This window comes from Camponotus floridanus, unplaced genomic scaffold (assembly GCF_003227725.1).
Source record: "Camponotus floridanus strain SB8 unplaced genomic scaffold, Cflo_v7.5 scaffold13, whole genome shotgun sequence".
Classification (NCBI taxonomy): domain Eukaryota; kingdom Metazoa; phylum Arthropoda; class Insecta; order Hymenoptera; family Formicidae; genus Camponotus; species Camponotus floridanus.
Window position 1 is genome coordinate 2,046,787 of NW_020229248.1, and position 13,396 is coordinate 2,060,182.

The following is a 13,396-nucleotide window of genomic DNA, read 5'->3' on the forward strand; positions in this document are numbered from 1 at the left end:
TATAAAATCGCGACGCGATCATTCGTAACAACGTGCGAACTCGCGGATCGTTGTACATTGATGATGTAGCATTTATATTCGATCTGAATAAAATCGGCTGAAGTTCGTCCGATCTCGAATTTCACATATGCGTGAAACGAAACGCACGATACGACAGTGTAACGATACGCAATCGAATTTTTTACACGCGAATAGCGCGATAGATTCGTCATTTCTTCCGTGAAATTTGTTGCTTTCAACGGCATTATTCGTGACATTAAGCAGCGAATAATACGCAAAGTGTTTTAAATTAGATTGAATTATCTGGATAATCGCTTGGGAACTATTCACGAATTCAAATATTCTTTTTCGTAAATCGAGACTCAGAGTCTGAAAGGATTAAATGGTCCAGCGCAATAGACGAATTATTGCGCCTCCTTTAATTCGTCTCTAGCTCTAGCGAATTAACGCATTCGACTGTATATCGGGTGCACCCGGTTGTCAAGATGGAAGCAGTCATGCTGCTCCATCGTTACAGATTGTTTCGATCATTTTGTAAAAGTTCATCTTTATCGCTCGACGAAGGCGCAACCTGATGACAGGAATAAATCTTGAAAGTTGCGCTTAAGAAGTGTCTCCTCGTTCATAAACATTAGATAGCAGAAGTACAGAAAGGGAATCAAGAGCCGAGGAGATAAAGAGGGCCACGAGAAGGGATGTAAAGGAAGGACGAGTGGTCGCACGAATACCGAAGGGTGGAATTCTGGGCGATCTTATCGCGTAACTTTCTTTCTCGCTTTCTCTCGGGAAGATCGGAAGCAGACAAAGGAAGGATCGAGAGCTTATTCGAAGCGATACTATCGCAAAGTCGCGGAAATCCGCTTTAATCCGCGAACCGTTGGTTAAGAGGCCGATATGGCGCAAAGTTGACTTGCTCGAAACGGGGATACAAGTGGATCGCGAGCATCGAATTTGCCTCGCAGTAAATGAGGCGTGGAAGAAATATTTCATCTGTGTGACCTCGTTTCTACGCCCATCTGTCTGCTCCCTGGCGATTGGAAATTCGTCGGAAGCCACGAGTGAACGATAACAGATTCGCGTAGAGACAGCAAAACATCGTAACGCGAAAAACTAGCTTGTTTCACCATTTGTAATATATAATATCGATATGATGTGTAATGTAATATATTCTTGTGATATATATAAACTATATTAATAATAACTGCCGATTATTAACTTTACATTTGTATATTTCATACAATTGTTTTGAGATATCATAAGTAAGATATCATAAAGCACAATTGCGACGGGATGGATCGAAATTTTCAATGAAAATAAATGAATATCTTCATATTCGCTTATTAAATCGCGATTTAATTCGATTATTCACATATGTGCTCCATTAATCAAACACTAGTAATGGCGAAATCAAATCGTGGAAGTTATTAATGAAGCATTATATTAATGATCTGTAATATTCATATGTGGATAATATTTCTTTAGAATTTTTGCATTCGAAATATAATTATCACGAGAGATATATTCTTGAATATTAATAAGCTACAGAGTATAATCTCCCATTTTTTTGTGCGGATAAAATGAACTTAATAGACAATAAAAATTGTTGGAAAAAATTTGAGACACGCGGCGGTCACTATTGTGAATAGATATCTCTCAATTTAGTAGTTCTCAATTTTAAATCTATGTCGAATGTATATCGGTCGAAATATTGTCACGTATCGCGAATGCTGTACAGCCAATTTAGAATAGCTCTGCCTTCGCGGTAGATATAAGTGACCTTTTTAACCGCGGTCCGTTACGCATAATTTACGTTCATTATCTTTAATGGGCTGGCTATTAGAAGGGGCGCGAGTAATAGTATGGCAATACCACTAATGCTTCCGCCCTCTCTTGCCCTGTCTCTTCTCTACCACCATTTTTCTACCGGCACACTTAAACGTCTACTCAATGCAAATAATGGCCGGTAGTGGAAGAATATTGTTTCTTGCGCGAAAGAAAGTAATGACCACGGGAGGTACGGAAACCGGATACATTCGGAATTATATCGGGAATTGCACGTCAAGCGTTTTCCAAGAGAAACTTATTGCTTCATCTATAGTCCTTCTCGAAAGAATAGTGAGATTGCAGGACGTTTTATATTTCTTTGGCGTATCGGGGATCGGCTTTTCTTTATAAAAAAATTTGTGATCAAATGTCGTTTTTTCACATTTAAATGAAGCCAATTACATCGCTGAAAAATTTAAACTTTAAACTATTGCTTCATCAAAATTAATTTCATTTTATTTTAGCAAATTATCAACGACTCTGTCTCAATCAATATTTCAGGAATGCATTTAATTACTAAGGAGCAATGATTAATAACATATATACCAATGAAAGTTTACAAAATTTTTACACTTTGTAAAGGCTGCTGTTCAGAACGCGTCGCGACGCACCCCGACAGACATCCCGGTGGACATCCCGACTACGATGGTAGCGTTCAGGGCGCAAATACCTCCGAACGTCCCTCGGGCTGTCACTTAGTGTCCTAAAGAAATAACATTTCCTTCTCGCGCATCAAGCGCGCGCCATTGTCGTCATCCTCGTCGCCGTCTCGACGATGTCTTTCCCGAGGACGACAGCGGGATAGCGTCGCGGTTTCCCGTCCTGTCGCATTTTTATTTCGCCGCAAGGCCAGCCCCAAGTCCGACGAAGGATGGGACACGATGAAGGGAGGGCGGGAGGATAATCGAGAGAGGGAAGAGGACGGAATCCACCCTCACGCTAGGCATTGCACAAGTGTCAGCCTGAATAATACATGTCCGTTGCAGCGAGTATACGGCCTGACACGGACTGTTCCGCATACGTACCTACGTATATGTATACGATGAACGATATACATATATACTGTTGCACGCGTCGCGTTTACATATGTAACGATCGTACACGGATGTATTTCTTTCCCCTCGCCCTCCTTTTTTCTCTCGTTTCGCCCCTGTGCTCTCTCTCTCTCTTTCTTTTTTCCCCCCCTCTCTCTTCTCCTCGTTCCTGCAGTTACGCTCGGCAGGTCCTTTGACAAGCGAGTTTACGTTATCGCGCAAATCGCAGCGCTGGCATACATATGTAGACGCGTGTAAACGGCAGGACGTGTCACGGCCGTCATTCTCGCGAGGATGACGACGGCGACGACGACGACGAGATCTCCGCATCTCGTCGTAGGTCGACATCCGGTGTATGTCCTGGTTTACGGAATATATATACCACGGAAGATACTTTGCTCTTTGGATAATCGGGAGAAAGAGAGAGAGAGAGAGAGATATATGGAACATGAAAGCTGATTCGGTTGAAGCTAACTACATTCGCGGAATTGCACGTTTGTATAAACCTGAAACTTTCGATTCCGCGTAATCCGCATCTAATGGAGATGTGATAATTGAATTTGCCAGGTATTGCGGACGCTAATAATCGTTGACGGTAGTCGAGTTTGCCAGGTATTATACACATCAATGGTCATTGATAGTTGAGCTTATCATTATGGACACCGACGATTATTGAAATGTTTATTATGATAGCAATGTAAATGCGTTGAATTATAAACGTGTTATTAAATGCATGCATATATACAAGTGTAGTTATCATAATGTAATCTTGAGTAATTGCTTCCTCTCATTTTCTTACATCTCTATTAAGAATTAAATTATTGTCTGTCATCTCGATCGCTGTTTCGATTTAGAAAATATTTACAAACGAAGTTATATAATATGATAGAAGATGAAGAAGATGCGAAAAATATTTAAGCGACGCGAGTAGTTGTTATCCATTGTTATTATGAAATTGAAAGAGTTGCATGGACGAAAATGTAAATTAAATTCTGTTTTAGTTTTTCGTTCTCGAATGATATACATATTGCAAGCAACTCTTTTATTTTTGTCGAATCTATCGGTCTTGTTTAGTCACGTGCGTGCATCGTGCAGTCTAGCAGAATTGACCGTACTTTATTCTCATGGTAGTCCACTCGACTTCATCGTCGTCGTTTCTATTTCCGATGTTCCGACTAACGTTCGCTTTCATTGTGTGTGTTGCAGGGATTACGTTCGACGTGAATTGGATGCAGTGACGTCATCGGGAGTTAGCTCCACGGTGAGTAAAGTTATTCATGATTCCCTTGGTTTCAATTGAATACAGGCAAGTTGCGATTCAAGCACTTCAAAACGTACACGAGTTTGACTGATTAGAACTTTTATAGTGAAAAGACTTTAGATACGCGCCTTGAATACACATTCCAGTCAAAAGCTAAAGATCGGATGCGAGATTATCAATTTATAAAATAAAATGATGTTTCCTTGATGTAACATGGAAAGATCCAAAGCATAAAAGTAATTTAAAAAAGAAATATACTATTCTCATTTTTAAAAATTTTAGAAAATCATTCTTTAGAAAATTATTAAATTTTATTTCAGTTTTTGAAATGTTTCTAAATTAAACTAAATAGTCACAACTTTTCTTAATGATTATTTAAATTTAGAGATATTTTCCAAAAGAGATATTTTTTTTAATTAAATTTTTTCCGGGATGAACTTAGTACTTTTTGTGAAGCGCCATCGATATATCGTGTATTTAGAAAAGCGTCGGAGACCTAGGATTCCGTTTGCTCGGCTTCCGCCCTCGCGGTAAGTAAAATACACCATAACAGGGTTAGGCGGGCTATGAATAAATTTAGCACGACGACAGAGATTATAGAGCGAAGAGGGAAGAAAAGAGAGAGAAAGAAGGGAGAAGGAGGGAGGGAGAAAAGGAAAGCAATAATATGTGAGAGAGCAGACATTTTCAACATGTGAACTTATTCCTCTTCTCCTCTTGCGATGACGTTATCGTGCAAGCCTCTGCTACGTGGAGCTTCAAATCGCACGCATACACACCCGTAAATGTAAGCCCCGTGTGCGAAGCGTCTGCAAGCTCACGACGAGAAAGCCTCTCGACAAAAAAATACGATGAGAGTAAAAGAGATAGGAAGGAACGCTCGAAAAAGCGAGAGAAAGGGAGGGAAATGGAGAACGGGAAGAGACGGAGATGGTCGCGCTCGAAAACATTTACAGCGAATCGGATTAACGCGGGTATTTAATCCCGCTCGCGGCTTTCTCGTCGGCGAGATAAAAAGGGGACAGGTAAAAAGGGACGCGAGAAAGATTGCGCGCGCGACGCACACAGAACAGAACAGAATCGCGGGCATAAAGGGTTTTTCCAGCGTGGAGCAGAGTGCGAGGCAGAAAGAGAAGGAGAAAAGGGAGAGAAGGAGGAAACGCATAGTCTTTGGTGAAATCTCATCTCTTTAATGGGAGCAGCTTCCGCGACGAGCGAAGCTGCCTTTCGAGGGTTTCGTCGAATATCGGAGTTTCTGACTGATAACCTAAGCGTCGAGCAACAGCGCGAAAAACCGCGAGAAATTCGTTCTATGATTTAATTTGCGCTTCGAAGAAGCTGGAAGGGAGATTTTTAATCACGTTAAAAAGGCGCGAGATGAGCGTCTTATGGCATTTATCGCGCGTGACTGTTAATCTCTTTTAAAAGCATGGATATAAATCCTCGATATTTCACATCTTGCTGCCTCTATTCTTAATATTTTTATCAAATAATTCGTATACGCGGGAATCATTGTGACGTTCGGTTAAAGAAACTTATAATTCACTGTGCATAATATTATAGAAATATATAAGAGAACCATTACCGTTTGGTACGCGTAATACGTATGCCTTTATTATATCGCGGTATATATGAAAATTACTTTTCCAATACTTTTTAATTCATCTAGTTAGAAATCGCTGCCTCTTAATAACGACTCCCGGTTAACGTAGCTCATTTACTTTGAACAGATTTTGCACAGCGTATAGACCTACGAATAAAACGTCAAAGAAAAACGACGGTTCGCGTGAGGCAGGCGAGATCTCATTTAAGAAATCGCAATTTTCCTTACGTCGTTCCTACACGATTTCTCACCCCGTGCCGCGCGTCTGTCGATATGTTTCACATACCTTGTAACTACGTACGCTGTTTCGTACCCGCTCGCCGTCTCGCGCCTTCATCGTACAGCCATATGGGACGACAGGCAAGCAGAAGCGAGCGCGAGGGCGCAACATTTCCTTCCGTTTCCATCAAATTGTATAGCTAAGTCGAAACATTCGGTGGGAGCACGTATTGCTCCGACATTCACCCACACTCGGCTACACTAGCTGCTTCACGGCGGGCATTCGCAATTTTGCTTTTCTCTCACCTTTCACCTTTCTGGTTTTCTCACTCTTCGCTCTCACCCTTATCCAGCATTTCGCGCTCGTATTCCGCGCAAGACTGATGGAAAACGTTGCCTTTACGTCTTATCGAGAGCCAGTCGGCGGCGATAGTTGTGACGGCCCGATTTCGTGCCGCGGACGCTCGGGTTCGAGAGAACCCGATGAAAAATGACCGGGTCAGATCGTGCACGGGGCCGACTTATTCGCGGGCCCATTCGCGCAAAAGGCCGCGAAGAGTGATATGTGATTCTAGACAACTCATAAATCCAGTATCAATATCGATTCATCGTTTTTCCTCCTTTTTGCCTCCTCTCACGTTTTCTATAATTATTTATCTGTAAAATAAATAGTTAGGGTAGTAAAATCTATATTCAAGTCAATATGATCACTTATATATATAATAATAAAAGTCAAAAGAGCCGGGAAATTTCACTGACAAACTATTACCTTGTAATAAAATAAAAATATGTACATTGCTATTTGAAAAAAATTAAATTAAATTAAAAACCCAGAAATATTAAGCTTCGAGAGGAGAAAGTAATCAATAATTTTAAATAATTTGAATTCAATAAGTGACATTTCAATATTAATGCACTTTTCTTCGGAGCAAAGAAAATACTTTAATCTTGTTACTTTTTCCATAGCAAAGTATATCTTTGTTATTATTAACGTCAGTTTTGGTAGCTTAGTCTTAATATTAAGCATTCTGCCAAGTGTTCTTTGCATATTTCAATCTATTAAAATTTGATTCGCTATTTCACTCTATCATTCAATCAACAACGTAATTCTTTTTACGACAGTTTGTCTTTATCGGTGAGACTTTCAAGGGGAAGCGAAAGTAAAAGCTCTTTCATTCTTTTTCTCTCTCCTTCAAAAAACGGAAGCGTTTAAACGTGATACCTGCTTAATTGCCGGAGCTTTTGTAAGCGAAACGAGGCGAATGTTGGAAAAGAGGACGACAAAATCAGTGAGAAGAGAAGGAAAAGAGAGGCGGAACGATACGATGTTACCGATGTCGAGAAGAGCTCGCGGGAATGTCCATTGCTAACGGGCATTTGTATGTAAATGGCCTCATAGTTGCGAAAGTCTCGTCGAAAGCAGCACAACCGGGCAGAGTGAAGCTAACGAGACCGATCGTCTCGGGGCGGGAAAAAGAAGAGACACCGGCGGCAAAAAGAGGACGCCGGGGTGAGGAAATAAAACGATCGCGCGTTTGAGTTTGAAATCGCGTCTGCCGTTAATGTTCCTCCGACTGTTTCCCCTTTTCACTGTCTTTTCCTGCTCTTTGCGCGGACCAACATCTATTTCCTACGTTGCTTCTGTCGACAAAGCTCGAAACTTCGTTCACCGACCGTCTTTTGGAACAATTCGCCATTTCCTGTCGGACAGATAGTCGAAGAGCCGAGTGGATAAATAAGACACGTCGCATTTTCACGAGAAACAAGTTGCGCTCGCGTAAATATATTATTGTTTTTCATTGTACAGCATATCATTTTTTGGAAATCGTTTACTACAACTGACGTAGAGAGAGGAATAAATAGTCGACGCGTAAAATTAAATCGTACTTTCTACCCCTTTAAATCGATCTTAAATATATATATATTTTTTATCTACTTACCGCTTCTGACACACATGTGTGTGTTTGCATTTTTGACAGCATCTCTATTACACCATTAGATGATAATTTAATACAAAGAGGCAATATGTGTAGCATTCGAAATAACATGATATTTCGAAAATAGGATATTTATCATCGTTACGTAATTCTTCTCTTATGTCACGAATTGTCATTGGTTTGATATTTACGATAACACGCGGGACTTTATATTCGATAAAGCATTTCCACGTTCGATTACATCGAACGCGAGATACAGAACGCGGACCTGGACCGAATCCACGTAGCTGAATAAATCATTGATACCCGATCGAATCGCTCGCGGATGAGATACAAAATAACGCGAAGACTAAACGCGAATTTATATACGGCGCCGTATATTTATTTAGGATGCGGAATTTATATTTCTTGCCGGACAGGCGGTAAAGCGAGATATATGAAGCCGCCCCTAAAAGCTGGCATGCCAGTTTACAGTCGCATAGTAGCGGCCAGCCGAAGGAGTACGTGCGTGCGACGTGCACAGGACGGACTTGTCCGGCAAATAGTTGGAAGCTCCCTCCGAGACCGTATATCATCCCGACGGGATTTATGCAACTGGCACGCATTGCACACACACGCACACGCAAATACATATACGCACGCACGCACGCACGCACGTTTGTTCGTGTCGGCTTAACTCAAGGTGGCAGCGCGTACGCTGTTGATGACGATGCCTCGGCGACGCGTTGCCAGCATCTCACCGAGTGCCACCATTGTAACCAGCGATATAGGATTACCTCTATTCGATGTAGAACGTGAGCGCGAGGTATGTGGAGAGACACGTCAACTTTAATTTAATCAATTAAATACACCGACGTACGTGTGTGAATGCGTCTCGCGGGACAATATACTTATCGTTCGCGATGTATTATTCGCATCGCGGCGTCCCTGCTATTCTTAGCTTCGCTATTTTCTCACTTTGTTCGGTAATGAGGTTGTGAACCGATGGATGGATCCTTGATTTCGATAAATCGGCAAACGTAGCGTGAGTCTGTAAGCCTCCCGTGCGTTTATAAGCTCGCACGATGAACACGCCTCGCGAATGGCTGACTGACGTGAATCCGTAATTGTATTCCTCGTGACGCGCGAATACATTTTAGCCGATTGCATTGGATTATCTATTCCCGACGCGCCTATACAAGCCCCTTGTAACGCCGATGTTAGGTTAAATGGAATAATAGCCCTGCGCGCACATACGACGTAAGAGAGAGAGACACACAGAGAGAGAGAGAGAGAGAGAGAGAGAAGAGGGGTTTATCCGGAGTTGTCTTTTAATATCGACATACGCGCTCGAATGGCGGATTCACGCCATTGAACGAGTAATGAATTGCCATTAACGTTGGTGCAGCATGGATCGGCTGATGCGTTTGCAACTCGACTGATTGCCGCGTCGACATCGTTGCGATGGATTTATGCGCACAATGTTGAATTTGAAAGTCTTGTTAATGTCGCTTTTCTATAATATTGTAAAGATTTTAATCATCGAATTAATCAGGAAATTGCAACAGGCAACTTTCTGTTCGAATATTTACGGTGCGATTATGATTAAATCGATTCATTATCGATTTTCTAAAGTGTTTTATTATCTATAAAATTAAAAATGCATTCTTCTCTTTATGTATTTGCATTAAATGCGTGAAGAAAATTGAATTATGAGAATATTAATTCAATCTAGGTGTTGCAATAGTATATTACTATTGTATTATTACAGACAGTTATATAGATATGGATTATTATAATTTTTGATCGGCGTCAAATTCGAAGATGTTTTCGTTAACCTGCAATGTAGTGATTTGTCGAGCGTGTATTTCGAGCATTTTATTTTTTAGAATTTTCCGCTGCGCCAATCGAGGCATACGTAACGTATTATGGTCGAAGAAATAAAACGGAGTAGTAGAGATAAGGATACCACGCGCAGGCAGAATATAGCGAGGTAGAATGACAGTGCGATAAAGCCGTAGACAGCGAATCGGTCCCGTGTAGCCAATCATTGGGGGATCCTCCCATTCCCTGTTTAATCGTCTCAGCAACCTGGGTTCCGGCGGGCCGATAATGAATACGCCCCATAGTGCAGTTAGGTACATCTGCAACCGACCATCGAGACATTCTCCGTGCGCGAAAAGGCCTCGGCAAGGAACGTCCGTTTCGCTGCGCGAACGTCTGCGAGAGAGGAGATGGTTGTCCTGAAACTCTATCACTGATGAATATTACTATGGATTTCTGTTCCACGGAAATTATGTAGAATTATCATCGACCAAGTTTCGAGAATCGGCCAAGCTCGCGTTTGGAAAATTCTCCCGTCACATTCGATAAAATCTCTCAGCTTTCGCGATAGAAGAATATTATATTTAATCATACTAGATATTGCATCAAGGATATTATATTTAATTATTTCATTTTGCATCAAGCGTATTTCGATATAATTACATCTATTTATAAGCTTTCATGGGAAAATTATGTATATTTATATTAGAGAAGTTATATATATTTGATATTTGAGAATTCTAAATTTATTTCTGACTACATACTCTAATCTAGTTTTTCGATTAATCGTAACCGATGCGTTTGGCAACTCCTCCTGTCGCTCTATTAAAGTAACATTGTTTCGAGACTCAGATTCGTCGGATAAAAATCGCGGATGACTCAGTCGCTCGCTAACTCGAGTCACATATACCTCGGAACGTTGCCAAGTTTGCTTAAAAGCGAGCGCATCAGTTCTCCACCAAGTTTAAGTATCGATGAATTCCGATTGAAAATTTATTCCGAAAATAATAAGCGTAAAAAAAAAACGACGAGAACCGAGTTTATTTTGAACCGCATTTAAATGTCTCCTACGTAATAATACACTATTTTCCCATCTCTGCGATATTCCGTTTGCTCTGCGAACGAGTTTTAGAATGTAATGTCGATTTTACCGGTACGAAGATGGGGTAAATCGCGCATGCACTACGTGCATACATCGGAGGACAAGATGCGACCGCCTCAGGCGAGATGCATCAAGATGAGTGAGGCGAGCGTTCTCGTGCTCCGAGATTGCTCCGGGCATGATTTACGCCGAAACAAAGTGACGATTTCGCAGATGGTTCGACGTAGCGTCGCGCGTATCTAATGGTGCCCGTACGTGCAATTACGCTAACGGTTGAGGGCTGCGGGGATGAATTGCGCGTGTTAGAGAACGATCCGAGTGGAGGGAAATGGTCTATTCGAACGGCCGCTCTCGTGTACCGCGACTATATCTTGCCATCGTTTAATGAACGTGAGGGATTGCACGGGAATCTCTAATCAGATTTTACAGCGTAACGTTTTCCTTATTTTCGAATAAACGTTTCTAATCTTTAATTATACATAATTGAATTACACGAGTGTATTTTACACTTTATACATATTTTGAATATTGCCGAAAATCGGTTCTAAATTTCTGTCGAAAATTCAAAAAAAGTCTGAGGAAAAATTATAAAAAATATATATTAAGAAATATTTGTTCTTACTTTAAAAAACGCTATTGTATTAAATTACGGTTTAACGAGAATTTAAAATCAATCCATATCCGATTAAAGTTTACGTTCAGGTGCTATTTATTAGGTATGTGTTGATTGAAACGTCGTGATAGATAGGATACTTGGGTCTTGTTTTGCAAATGCGTGTTTATTTCGACGTACGATGTATAGTTTACATATATATGTAGCGATGGTCTCTAGAATTCTGCAGGAACAGTAGTCGCATCTGCGACCGTGCGTGTACAAGCATTTAACGCATGTCTATGTGACAATTGCATCTATAAATGGTAATATATATACAACCAAGATAGGGATAATAATGAAAATATAGTGATAATAATAAAAACATGAAAAGAGAGCTATTTTCTTCACTCTTTTCCTGTAAGAATATATATATATATATACATATATATATATATATATATGTCGCAATTAGCATTTTTATCGTAGCGAAACGGTACAATTGCTTTATAAAATAGTGCATATAGCTTTAATTAACTTTAATTAACTGTTTATGAGAAATATACGTTGTATATTTTTTGTTTTTATATTCTATAATTATAATTATATCATATTTTCTTTTGTAAATTATAATGATTGATATAAAAGAATATTAAAGTATAAAAAGCATTTGGATATATGATAATGCACGATTATATGCGTGTAATCAACGATCACTTCAAAGGTTGAAATACTTCTTTACATATAGTTTTAACATTATTATTATATTTTTGTTAGCAGGAATGATAGATTATTATCGAGACGTAACGTTAAAAAATTATCGAAATACCTAACATCGATGGAACTCGAAGGTAGAAATATCGGATGACCAATCCTTCGGGTATTAATCGACGCGCGTTGCATTCGCCTAGTCGCGTCACGTTGTCGGTATCGTTCATATTCGGTTGCATCCCGCGACAGATTTCGGTTCGATTTCACGAGACGTGCTTTCAATTTCGCGTGCAGGCATGCGTCCACCGTGATGCTTTCTCTCTTTCTATTTATGAACGTTACGTCGCAACGCGCCGCGATGCAATGCAACGCGACATTCCGCGCGGCTTACCGATTCGCAAACGGATTCACGCAATGCGTATTTGCGTGCAAACGAGTGCCGTATTCAGACGCAGCCTAGGTATTGCTCGTATTTCAAAATCGATGCTCTTCGTGTCGCGTCGAAATCACATGTGATGCAATGCGAATAGCGTGCTCCGTTTTTTCATAGTCGTGCATGTTTCAGTCCGACGTTAAATAGAACCTTTTTCTCTTTGATATTAAAAAATAGACAGATTAAAAGAAATTTTTAGACAATAGCTATTTCTTCTCAATAGCTGTAATACTTTTTTCTTCTCTAATTTGTTTCTCCGGTAATCATTACCGCAATAATTTTGCGTCAGAATTGATATTTCTAAGATTAGTATATTTGCATTTTTATTTTGACTATATAAAATTTGATTTATAGAAGAGGCGGTCGACGAATCAATCTTTTTATTATCTCTCGCCAAGATAATTTCTCATAGAGTTTCGAGACTGCACTTGGTATGTCGCTGAGAATCGGAGCAGACGTTTTGCTACGTGAGCACGAAACTCGCATGCATGATCCCAGGGGCATGTCAACTCGATCGGACAAGAATGTCAGGTGGTCGCGTCACGGACCACTGGCTGTCCATCAATTCTGTCCATGGGGTACACGGGGGTCCCCGTCTCTCGTTCTGATTACGTCCGCATGCCCGTTGAATTTCACGTGGAAATTGCGACTTTGTTCCCTTCGGCATTGTCTCTCTTTCTCTTTCTCTTTATGTCTCTCTCGTCCGCCGGGGCTGGTAACCCGACGTCGTCTTACGACGATGGCGATGCGGAGAATAATGAAGTTCTGCGTTACGAAAGATAGCCGCGAGACATCTTGAGATTCTGGTTGGAAGTTAAATTCGATACATCGGTTGCGTCGCACCGGTTTTGCAAGCGTGCGATCGACGTATACATGT

At 40.6% G+C, this 13,396-nt stretch overlaps 1 protein-coding gene across 4 annotated transcripts in view; it reads left to right on the forward strand.

Annotated features, from left to right (window-relative positions):
• LOC105255092 overlaps positions 1-13,396 on the forward strand; it is a 360,332-nt gene that overhangs the window by 54,769 nt on the left and 292,167 nt on the right. For all 4 annotated transcript variants that reach the window (XM_011264178.3, XM_011264180.3, XM_011264185.3 and 1 more), the window contains exon 2: positions 4,065-4,119. The gene's annotated coding sequence lies outside the window, so the exon portion shown is untranslated. The remainder of the gene's footprint in view (positions 1-4,064; positions 4,120-13,396) is intronic.